General features: G+C 37.7%; 1 long non-coding RNA gene across 1 annotated transcript; it reads left to right on the top strand.

The window, feature by feature from the left end:
- Positions 1 to 10,114: 10,114 nt before the first annotated feature.
- LOC140562449 (uncharacterized) lies at positions 10,115 to 11,194 on the top strand. The gene is made up of 3 exons (XR_011980151.1): positions 10,115 to 10,325; positions 10,512 to 10,628; positions 10,749 to 11,194. It is a non-coding gene; the product is annotated as an uncharacterized lncRNA (long non-coding RNA).
- The last annotated feature ends 2,073 nt before the right edge of the window (positions 11,195 to 13,267 follow it).

Genomic DNA, 13,267 nt, shown 5'->3' with positions numbered 1-13,267 from the left:
CATGTACACTGACTCCCATTCTCATAATTTATAGCTTAATGTCACATCTCGCTATTTATGTTATTCTTGTTGTTCTGTTATTTGCAGAGGAAGATGGAATCCTCTTTTGAGTTTTGGTTCCTCTAAAGTTATTGAACCAAATTTGTTTCTTACCATGAATATAAATTTAAACAGAACCCACAAAGCAATTCCTGAAGCTTAATGTTTGCTTGCTTCATCCATTCCACAACTACTCTTGATGTGTTTTAGTATCACTGTCATGTTGAAACACTCAACTGTGGACAAGTTTTAACCTCTAGCTGATGGTTTGAGGTTTTGATGAAGAATTCTAAAGAAGTCATTGTGTAATATACTAGTTGCAATGTACCACAAAGCATTGCAAAGCAGCCACATGATCATATCACCACCAAGCTTAACAGTTTTCTTGGGGTTGACCCCTCTGGTCAGTGTAGTACAAAGGTTTTTGGGTTGGTCTTGACCATCTGAATTCATTTCCTTTCAACCAAGTATGACAGTTTGGGTATTATTCTAGACTTTGGCAAAGTGGCTACACCTCCTAGTAATGACATATATTCATGATATTGTTCAAACTGATGTTCTTCGAATCTGTGGTTGTATAGAAATACTTTCTATAGACATTCCTGATTTGTGCAAATCTACTCTCATTCCCTCAAATCTGTACTAAGAGTTTTTCAGGACTTCCTCATTGTGCTTTGCATTGGTCTGACAATCTAACGAGTGCTGTCAAACAATTCCTTTTATGTTGGCACAGAGAAGCCACAGCTGTAGGCAATCATGGTCAGTGACAGAGGACATTAAGATGTTCAAATTGATTTTCTACCAATCTGTTCACAAATAGCTTCAAGAGACATTCCTGACTTGTGCAAATCTACTCTCATTCTTCTCAAATCTGTACGGAGCTTTTTAGACTTTCTCATTGTGCTGTGTATTGCTCAGTCTAATTGCTGAATTAGTAATGTATGTGGGTGTATGACATTGTGTGTATAATTATGATCCTTAATTATGACCCTTCTCTCCCAATTAAAACATGTGCACCAAATTCTATTTTTTGATGTAAGTTGTAATTCATTCTGCCTCAGACAAGGAAAGGTTCAAATAAATCACTGAAAGCCCAATATTACCATAACATTCATTCCCATACATTGTGTATGTTCTAACACAACTGTATGGATTATAAAACATCTATAATTATATGACATTTGGGACAAAGACACATTTTTCCTAAATATCTTCTAACTAAATGGGTTGCCGTTTATCCCTGTTTCATGGAGAAAACTCACTTTAATGACTTAAGTCATTAAAAGCATTTTTCATGCTAACATGCTAATATGAAAAAAATGGCTTCTTTAAAAACATTTTAAACCAACTGTGTTCTAAAACAATGATTGATCATTACTAAGAGATGGATTATGTGCTGTGAAGCTGGTCTGAGTTTTGTCTGAGTTAAGATCTTATTCGTAAAGAGGAGTTCATAATTTATTTTAGGAAAATAGGAAAATTAGGAAATAATTTTCACCATGTTTTTTTAACCATGTTTTTTACTCATACTAACCACAGGACAATAGTTCTGCAGAGGGACAGAGTTACAAAACAGCCTTAAAAAGTACATAAATATTTATTATTCCTTTGCTTCAACAATTTGGTAAAAAAATGTCACCAAAATACATCACCTACCAAAAGATTACAAGGCCTGTCTATTAGTCAGTTAAATGAAAGGCTAGCTTTCCACAGAACATAACCATGCTTCCCATAATAACAAATGCTGCATAACCCCTGTTAGTGCACTGACAGAAATACAGGCACATATTAAATATCCAATACAGTCACATTTCAGAACTTCCTCAATCACAGAGGCTGCAGCCATTATCATACTAGTACATACCAAGGTGGCCAGACTGAAAAGGATTCACATTAAATTAATTAGTGAAACGTACACTTTAAAAATATGAATTATTTTTAAATCCTAATGAGAAATATGAGATTTTGTATGGAGACAAAACATGGTAATGATTGGTTGTGAATTGTCTACAGTACAGTGCTCCACACAATTCTGTGGTCACACTATAGGCTATATATAATTATTGCTATCCAAGTAGATTGTATGTCTATACAAATTTGATATCCATCACCTGGTAGTGATTGACATTTGTCATAGCAACAAAGAACTTTAACTGACAGAAACTTTACATTTATTTTTCTTTACAAAACTGAACTGGATGAAAATACCCTTTTATTTAAATGAAAGTCTGAAATGTGTCCTCTAATTACGTGGGATTGGTTTGATTTAAAAATTGTAAATTTATACCAAGTGTAAAATGTGCCTTTGACCCAGATATTTTGAGGGGACTGTATATGAGACATGTGTAGACATTATATATTTTTAAAAGGCAAGAATTTTAGGGTGGCACAGTAGTGCTGTAGGTTGTGTGTGTGTGTGTGTGTGTGTGTGTGTGTGTGTCTGTTCATAGCTTCCGGGGCCAATAGTTTTGTGTTTGGGATTAATCCTTGCACAGGTCTCTCAGTCTGTAAGGAATGTTAACTCCTAAAAACACACATGGTAGGTGAACTGTGCTAAACAGCTCCTAGGAGTGAGTGAATGGTTATGTGTGGGACCCTTTTATTGACTGGTTCCCTGTGCAGGCAGTATACCTGCATTGTGCCCAGTAATTCCAGGTAGGCTCTGGACCCACTGCGACACTCACCAAGAAGATCGATGGACGGCATGAAGTTTAGTCAGTTGGTCACCATGCTTTTATAGGTGTGGTGGTGGTGCTCAGTGCAGTTGTATAAGTAATGGATCATCTAGTGGAACGGTGCAGTTGTATCAGTGGTGGATCATCTAGTGGAACAGTTCAGTGGTATCACTGGTGGATCATCTAGTGGAACAGTTCAGTGGTGTCAGTGGTGGATCATCTAGTGGAACAGTTCAGTTGTATCAGTGGTGGAGCATGTTGTGGAACAGTTCAGTTGTATCAGTGGTGGATCATCTAGTGGAACAGTTCAGTGGTATCAGTGGTGGATCATCTAGTGGAACAGTTCAGTTGTATCAGTGGTGGATCATCTAGTGGAACAGTTCAGTGGTGTCAGTGGTGGATCATCTAGTGGAACAGTTCAGTGGTATCAGTGGTGGATCATCTAGTGGAACAGTTCAGTGGTATCAGTGGTGGATCATCTAGTGGAACAGTTCAGTTGAAAGGAATGCAGTGATTCTCGATGCTTCAGGACTGGCTGCATTGAATCCTGATGCTGTTCCTTCCATTCAGTTTCAGTATGAATAAGAGTTGGTTCACTTGTTTGAGTTATAAACTGTGTATATAAATGTAATGATACTCAGCTGATCTTGAACAGTACTGAAACACTTTGAACCTTCAGTAATTTCGTACTTCAGTAACTAAACTGTCCTGATGTGCAAAACTGTTCCTGCATCATGTCCTCTGTTTCTCTCCTTACTTTAGTGCTGATTGTGCTCTTCCACTGTGGACAAACTGAAGGTAAATCATTTACATTTACAGAATTACTTAATTTGTACAGATTATTCCTCATTCTTAATTCCAAATTAATGCATTTCGACAAAATGAATAGAGTCCTAAAAGCAGTACATACACTGTGTATTTAAGTGCAGTAAAATTGTAAATTAAGCTGAGCTTTACAACACTATCAACAGTAGATGCTGTAAGTCAAACAGGCCTTTTTGAAAAGTTCCGTTTTCTAAAGGATGAAGAATATTCATAATCTCAACAAAACAATCATGACTTTATTTACAACATAAGTCCTCAGTGTTTATGAACAGAGAGACTGGAGACTACAATGGAAGTACACTGATTATCTGGTTAAAGTAGCACCTAGAAAGTTCTTGAAGTTAATGTATTGAAAGGAAGCATGGGTCTAAATTTCTCTTTAATGTAGCAATAAAAGCATCTCATAATTTTCTGTAAAGAGAACTGAATTCACAGGTTTTACTGTCATACAATTAATCTAAATCAATTAATTAAATATATTACATTAAACTATTATATCGTGTTTACAGTGTGTAATCTGAGGTTTAGTTTTAGATTTAGATTATAGGGGTTTACTCTATTCTCAGTTCTTTATTAATGGATATGATTCATTATTCCTTACTGCCATAGCTAATACTCTTTGTACTAATTCCCTCTGAGAAAAAAAATTGAGGATTAATTTGTGGTTATTTGTGAAACATTTTTTTTTTGTGTGTGTTTGTTTGTTTTTTAAGTTTTGCTAATTCAGTGATGGATGGTACCTTATGTGTCCTATGGCTTTGCTTCTCCACTGCCACTTTAATCTATCTGTGAATCTCTCCCATTTTAATATTCATTATTTCACTGGCTATCAGTAAAAACAAAAACAATAAAATCTTTTCTGATTTATGTCATTTTTAATAACCTGGAAACTTGCTTTACAAACTCCTTTTTTGCATTTAATAGAAATTTAAATATCAGTAATTATAATATCCAGAACTTACTTTAATTTTATTACTCAAATACATTTAGAAGCACTTTTCTACTTTAACTCCAGACCAGGATCTGTGTTGTTCACCCCTGAATATCAGCATTCTGCACAGTGTAGCAACACTGCAGATACAATCAAACTACTGTAATATTCACACCAAATGTAGAATCTAGATTCTCTTTATGTACAAAGTCTGATCTTATCCTGATAAACTACTGTTTATATTGTAAAAGTAAAATCGGCTCTGATCTCTTCATCATTTCATCTCAATAGAAATACCCAAACCAACACTGAGGGTGTATCCTCACACCACTGTCTACACTGGAGACACACTTACTCTGACCTGTGATCTGCAGATCTCCCTCACTGGATGGAGGTTTAGGTGGTACAAAGACTCTCAGCAGTTAAATCCTCTGACTGAAGATAAAGACACCAACACACTCAGCATAACAGTGTCTGATACAGGAACAGCAGAGTATCAGTGTATAGCATACAGAGGGGAGTACTACTCACACCGCAGTGCTCCAGTCAAGATTACAGTTGGTAAGTAATAATTTCTGTTTTTCTGTTTAGAAAAGACTTGATTTCAGAATAATTGTAAGAAAATCCTGCAGTTATTTCAGATTATTCCACAGTGTTTAATACTGGTGTGTATCTTCATAGAGAGAGTTTCATATTTTATAAAAGTCTTTATTAAAAGATGCAGTCAGCTGAGTGTGTGTTCATCAGAGAGAGAGTCACTCTCACATGTGAATAGAAAGTGGAGGAGTCTGGAGTTACGAGTGGTTTAAGAATAATGATCCTCAGTGAAGCTCAATGGAGGAAGAACTATGAAATCTCTAATGTTGATGGAACTGAATAGAATCAGTGTCTCTGTGATTTCAGGGAGTTTATTACTTCAGTGTTTATTAAAAGAGCAGTAAATCCTCTCTAATCTGATTTAGCTGATCCTACTTTGGAGTTGTAAAACAGTAAAGTAAAATAAACAATACAGAAAAACACTGTAACACACATCTGAAAACAGAAAGCTCAAATGTACAGTTTAATATCTGTATGTTTTTATTTCATCAACTGGAGATAAATTCATTAGATGGTCAGACTTAAGAGAAGTCAGATTCTGTTACACTCAGCATTTTAATAATGATTTATAAAAGTTCAGTTTAATGTGTTTAGTTATTTTACCTTCATACCTTAGTGCTGTTAAATGAAGACCAAATGTCCATGTCACGCCCGCGTCGCTCGCAGGTGTTCACGGAGACTTTGAGTTTTTCAGTCATGTCATGTCATGGACTCATATGTTGAAGAGGATTTTTCACGTTTTCACGTTATGTTCATGCTTCACTGTTGTGTTTACTTCATGTGTTTTACTTCACGTCCTGTTAATACGTTCCACCTGTGGCTGGTGTGTTTAAGGAGGGCTGGCGACAGCAGCCAGTGCCGAGAATGAACTAAGGTGAACGCAGTGTTGGATCTGGTGTTGGATCTGGTGTTGGATCTGGTGGATCGTAGTGCAGACTGAATCCGTTGGGCTTGTCAACGGCCTCAGGTAGTAGAGGCTAACCTCCTTAGCCTAGGGACTCTAGTGTATCTGCCGAACCGTTACTGCCTGCTTACCTAAGGCCGTAGTGTACTGAAGGGATCTGTAGGGGCTTGTTTATGTGAGTGAACTTAACTCACTACACTTCATTCTCGAAGCTTAGTCACGAAAGTCAGCTTAAGTACGGGCTCTAGTTATCGCCTGTGCTCAAAGAAGGTAACCCTGTCATTGTATCGGTTCTGTTGTTTGGGTTCGGCAGTGGATCTCTCAGCTCCGGAGGTCCAGTAAGTCTCAGAAGCGCCTGACCCGCGCTGTCTCTCTGTTTCACGGTTTTCTCCAGGCACTGCCTGTAGGGTTAGGGTTTCTGTATCGTTCTGGCTCAGCCCTGGCACGCTAGCCTAGCCCTCGTCCCTCACCAGCCACAGGTGTGCTCTTGTTTGCCCAGTTTTCGGTGTCACGTTTGTCTTTTGGTTTATCATTAATCCTGTTAACACTTGCTGCTTTTTCTTGAGTTCTGCCTGTTTTGAGTTAATAAACTCTCTCGCTTTGCTCCATCCCCTGCGAGGGTTCACCCTCACTGTCTGACCCAGTGGATCATGACAGTCCACATGTTTAAACATGTTAAAAAAAAGGACACATTTCTTCATGGGGTGTCCTAACCTTTTCACATGACTGTTTAATAAGGTAGTGATTTTTCAGAATCACTAAAGAAACGTGAGTCTATGTTTGTAAATATGTTCAGACTGTATAACAGACATGCTGTGTAAAACAGAGACAGAGAACAGATAGATCTGCTGCTTTAGGGTTGATGGTGTGTAATGTGATGCTGGCCTGGGGAGGGGTCAACACCCAGATGCTAGCCAACATTCTCCTCCTGATTGGTTTAGAGTGTGTTTTGTGTATAAATATAAAAAGTGGCAAAAGTAATTTGAAAGTTTGAACATTTTCTAATTCATGTCATTTTTGTTAACTCGAAACCTTTGTTATAAAGTTTATTTTTAATGTGCAAACACATAGAATATACATTCAAAATAATGTAATAATAACTCAGTAACTTTACTTTTATTACTCAAATACATTTAAAAGCACTTTTCTACTTTAACTCAAGACCAGGATCTGTGTTGTTCACCCCTGAATATCAGCATTCTGCACTGTGTAGCAACACTGCAGATACAATCAAACTACTGTAATATTCACACCAAATGTAGAATCTAGATTCTCTTTATGTACAAAGTCTGATCTTATCCTGATAAACTACTGTTTATATTGTAAAAGTAAAATCAGCTCTGATCTCTTCATCATTTCATCTCAACAGAAATACCCAAACCAACACTGAGGGTGTATCCTCACACCACTGTCTACACTGGAGACACACTTACTCTGACCTGTGATCTGCAGAGCTCACTTGCTGGATGGAGGTTTAGGTGGTTCAAAGACTCTCAGCAGTTAAATCCTCTGACTAAATATAAAGACAACAACACACTCAGTATAACAGTGTCTGATACAGGAACAGCAGAGTATCTGTGTATAGCACACAGAGGAGACTACTACTCACACTACAGTTCTCCAGTCAAGATTACAGTTGGTAAGACATAATTTCTGTTTTTCTTTTCAGAAAAGACTTGATTTCAGAATAATTGTAAGAAAATCCTGCAGTTATTTCAGATTATTCCACAGTGTTTAATACTGGTGTATTCTTCATAGAGAGAGTTTCATATTTTATAAAAGTCTTTATTAAAAGATGCAGTCAGCTGAGTGTGTGTTCATCAGAGAGAGAGAGTCACTCTCACATGTGAATAGAAAGTGGAGGAGTCTGGAGTTACGAGTGATTTAAGAATAATGATCCTCTCAGTGAAGCTCAATGGAGGAAGAACTATGAAATCTCTAATGTTGATGGAACTGAATAGAATCAGTGTCTCTGTGATTTCAGAGAGCTTCACTAATGAACACTGACTCTACAATAAAAGGCACAGTGACACTGAGTGGCTTAAAACTTCAGTTAGAGTTTGTTCAGACAGAAAGTGGAGGATGCAGTGAGAGGAAGTGTTTAGATGATTGATAGCTATGGTGTCGTATAGTGAATAATGTACAAACATCTGGAATTGTCTCAGTATGAATTTATTATTTTAAAGTAGGAATGAACAGAGTTTGATTGATTTGTGTGGTTAGAAAGGTTTTTACAGACAGTGGGGAGTAGTGGGGGTTTGTCTAATGACTGTGAGATTCCAGCAGCAGTAAATCCTCTCTAATCTGATTTAGCTGATTCTATTTTATAGCTGTAAAACAATACAGTAAAATAAACAATATGAAAACATGTAACACATCTGAAAACAGAAACCTCAAATGTACAGTTTAATATCTGTATGTTTTTATTTCATCAACTGGAGATAAATTCATTAGCTGATCAGACTTGAGAGAAGTCTGACAGATTCTGTTACACTCAGCATCACCTGTGCTCTACTCAGATTCCCTGACTGGAAAAGGAGCAGATTGAGTTTCCCAAAACCATCTTATCTTAAACATGGTTCCTATAGGGTCGTGAGAGCATCACACTGAGCACTCTCTCTCTACCAGTTCAGATGATTTGAACACTGAGATGATTTTGGGACACTGGTCCTGTGACAGTAACTGATCCTGAACATGAACTGCAGAAGTGATGGAGGAGGGTCAGCACACTTCTCTTTAGAGCACACAGTATCTCAGTGAGTTCAGAGAGTTCAGATCCAGCACTGAACTAAAAGTAGTAACTGAACTTTGTGAGGAACGTTTAGCTGACAGAGCAGATCTGGAAGATGCAGTGAGAGGAAGTGTTTAGGTGTTTGAGTAGTGGAGGGCTTCTGTGTAGGAGCTGGAACTGAAAGCAGGCAGCCTGTACTATCAGACAATATACAGTCTGAATTTTCAGCCCCTGCTAGTTTTTGACAGCAAGGGTTTCCTCCTTACACACATCCATGAAAATCAAACCTGTTCAGTCTCTTTCTGATGTAGATTCCTGTACTTTCACATTAACAGTGGAAAGAGCTACCAGTAGGTCCCATGATGATATTTTGGGATTGTAAGAGTCTTCTTTACTCGTCTTGTGGTCTGCTCTCGGGCTGAACATGCAAGGATGGCCTGACCTGGTCATGTTAGTAAATTGTTTTATGTAAATTATTTTGCTTTTAAAGATCAGATTATAAAGATTATTCAATATGTTAAAAGGTTTCTATGGAGTGTCCTAATGTTTTCACATGACTGTAAAATAATGTAGTGATTAGAATTACTAAGTGAACATGTTTGTTTCTAAATATATTCAGACTGTATAACAGTTAGAGATGCTGTGGGAAGAGGGGGAGTACAGAGAGTTCTGCTGCTTTAGTGATGGTATGTGATGTGGTGCTAGATCTACTTTTACTTCTCCAAATTGGAGCTCCTCTTCTGTAGACACTGACACAGGAAAAGCTGCCGTCTCGAGACCTGACCCTGTTAAAGCAAGGACACACAGTCCTTTACTGAACTCAGTTTATTTATTTAATAATTTATAACAGTTGCAGATATAGTCCTGAAATGTGGAGCTGCTGCAGTCTCCTCAGTATCACCACTTCCTGCATTCTTGGTGAAATTTCAGCTTAATAAATGAATCTGTCTCCAAACTCTACTGAAGCTTTTACTGCATTTCACAGATTTCAGTCTTGGTGAAGTGTGTTTACCCTCTTGTGAGAGTCAGTGTGAGTTTAGCTGATGTACTGAGATCAGTGTTTTCACAGAGACAGTAAGAGTGTGTTGCTGTGTTGAAGATAATTACTGTGAACTGTGTTAAAGCCAGTATGATACATGTTTCCTACAGCGTCTCTTGAATTATGGGAATATATTATATATATGTTTTTCAGTTTTTCATAAATTCAATCTTAGTTAATTGCTAAGTATGTAAACTTCTAACCAGTAACTGAATCTAATCTGAAGCTGGTTAATGTTATGAGAACATCAGTGTGATAAAGACTCATGATTTCATGATCTGAACTCTGTGCTTCATCTCCATCAGCAGTTAAACCTAAACCTGAACTCACATTGAGACTTAAAGGAGCTGCACTGAGAGGAAGCTCAGTAACTCTGGAGTGTGTCCTGGATCAGTCTGCTGGATGGAGGTTTTACTGGACTAAACACACACAGAACCCTCAGAATGAGTTCAGCACTGAAACACGCTTTCACACCATCAGCTCAGTTAGTGTCTCTGATGGAGGTCAGTACTGGTGCAGAGCTGGGAGAGGAGACCCAGTCAACTACACACCCTACAGTGATGCACTCTGGGTAAATGTTACTGGTGAGTAAGAACATTGGTAACAGATCTTGAATGTAGAAAGACAAGATGAAGATTCAGTTATTAAATGATTTATGTGTTACAATCTGGTCTCCCTGATCCTCTGACAAACACACACACAGAATTGCATATTCTCAGATATAGTCATAGACGGAATGTGTGTGTGTGTGTGTGTTTGTGTGTGTGTAGATCTGTCTATTCCAGAAACTCGATTCTCAGCCCTTAGTCTGCTCAGTAGTTTGCTGGCGATGTCTCCATATCTGCTGGTGTCCATTATACTGGGTGTCAAATGCCACAGAGCTCGAGGTAAGAACTCACTGTAAACACACTGTAAAGCTCACTGGATCAGAAATCTCTCTGTTCCACTTCAGCTGAATCAGGATCTCTGATTAAAGACTCATCTGTTCATCACTGTGTGTTTCACAGCTCAACCTGATGAGGTGAACAGGACATAAGCTCTAATAGAAGGAGCAACATCTTACTGAGTGCTGAACTCCAAGTCTTCATGTTGGAGTTCTAATCCTGTGAGCTTTCAGCACCCTGTTAGAGATCCTCCAGTCTGAAAGAACAGCAGTAGAGGATTTTAACAGCAGCTTCATCCACTGAAACATCAACAGCTTCATTTACTCTCTGTCAGTAAGTGCAGTACTAGTAGTGAGGCAGGTGTAGCGCTGTTTCAGCAGCTACAGACAGTCAAATAATTGTATTATTCATATATGTTTATCTCGCACTGTCTGTATTTCCTCCTCAGTTTTAATACTTTGTATTATTATTTTAAACATCTTTATAAACTGATTTGTCTTATCCTAAAATGTATATACTACAATAATCTTGCTTTTATACATTTAGTGGAATTTTAAGAAGAGACCAACTGAGCAATCTTTTTTATTTATTTTTCAATATTCTTATTTTTAAAGTATTTCTGTAATATTGTATTGCCAGTTTCAAAATAAACATTATCAAGTGGAATTCTGTTTTGTATTACATTTTTACATTTAATGCTTACATAACTTAAATATGATTCTTTAAAAAAAACTGCCAATGTCAGCATTCCTTAAGTACTGATTATATTCACAATCTGATATGATGTAATGTCACATCATTTATCATGAAATTGACTACCCATATCAAACAGTCCAGGTCAACAACATTTTATCTTCGATATTTATGAAGTTAAAGAATACGAAACTTTAAGAGACAATTTTAGAAGTGTTTTCCAAAAGCCTTCTATGTCCCCAAAATTATGAATATCTTTTAAGCAGTTATTTATTGACTCTGCCTCTGGGGAAGTGAGCAGTTATTTGCCTTTGAAAAAGATGGGCTGCAGGTCGAAAAGAGTGGGTACAGCTAAAACTGAAAAAAATGCTACAGTGAAGAAGAGGCACCATAAAACCTACAAAAAAACACAATAACAAACACGGGTCACTTATCCACAATAAACTGAAGCAAAAACGTTCCTTAATATTTGCATTTGTGTTTCCAAGCCGGCCTAAAGTCTCCTGGTAATTCTACAGGGATGTTTCTTTCTTCTCTTTCCTCCTCCTCTTCCTCATTTTCCCCATCAGTAAGGTGTATGCCAGCAAATACTGCAATGATATGCAGCATAGCACATACAACAATGATGGCACAGCGGCACTCTGGTCAACACTGAAATTCCACTGATGCTTAAACCTCTCACCTCTCCGTCTCTGATTTAGGAACAATATTCTTTGTGCAGCCGCCATGTTCATCACACAAGCACCACTGTCAGCCTTCCTCTTGGTTACGTGTTTTGGTGCATTCTTAATCAGTCAATTTGATTGGTTGATCTACTACTGTTACACAAAAAATATTAAATTAGTTTTATTTAAATGTGAACATCAACAAATACTGTGTACTTGATTTTTGAGTACATTTGATGATTGTTTACACTGAATGTAATGGATGTGATACAATTTCAATTTCAAAAATAAATATTGATTTTCATTCATTCCTGTTTTTATATGTACAGAGGTGCTTTTGCTGTGAATGGAACCAGTGAATCAGTGAGTTTTTAAAAGGAGCATTGGCGGCCTCTGTCATTTTTGAGGCAGAACTGCATGTGAACATCAAGTTAGGAAGTACCTAGTTAGTTACAAATGGGTCAGAATACTTTTAAATTTATGAAATGAGTAAAAGTACTGCAGTATCTACTGTGGAAAATGACTCAGTAGTAAACCAATCCTGGTCTTAATCCTAATCTCAACCCTAACTGCTGTGTTTGGTCCACTTATATGGATCCTTTACCCATTCACCACACATGTAATATAAAGAAAATTAGAAGTGATTATGGGGTCATGGCTAGGTGGTGTCGCTACCTCCTAGAAATACTGCAGTGCAGTATAATGAACTACCATTGGACAGTGACAATAAACAGAAGCACTAGTGCAAGACAACAAACAAGACCAGGACAACAGGTGCACACACAGTACAACATGTGTGTAAACAGTACTGCAGTGTTGCAGCAGAGGTGTTGTAGTACGTATACATTAATAAAGTGTACAGTGCAGGTGAATGAGTATTAGCTTACTGTTCCAGTGTTTCAGACTTAGTGTTTAGTATTAGAGAGTTCAGAGTACAATGTGCATAAAGGCCCACATGAGCAGCTGGAGCTCAGTGTGTAAACGTACTGAGGACGTTTAGGTCAGGGTTTAGATCAGCATCAGTCTGTATAAAAACTGTTCTTGAGTCTGGTGGTTCTGGCTCGGATGTTCTGGTATGTCTTTCCAGAAGACAAGGGTAAGAACAGGAAGTGGATGTGGTTTGTGTGGGGTAAAAGGAGATGCTGCTGGCTTTTCTCAGGCCTCTCTTGTTGTAGATGTCCTGTATGGGAGGAAGTGCAGCTGTGGTAATGTGCTGGTTGGTTTACACCACCCTCTGTAGGGCCTTGTGTTTATCAGCAGTGGTGCTGTCATACCACACCGTAA

The sequence above is a fragment of the Salminus brasiliensis genome, chromosome 9 (assembly GCF_030463535.1).
Source record: "Salminus brasiliensis chromosome 9, fSalBra1.hap2, whole genome shotgun sequence".
Taxonomy (NCBI): domain Eukaryota; kingdom Metazoa; phylum Chordata; class Actinopteri; order Characiformes; family Bryconidae; genus Salminus; species Salminus brasiliensis.
The sequence above is the reverse complement of the archived record's forward strand: the minus strand, read 5'-3'. Positions and strand labels throughout refer to the sequence as shown.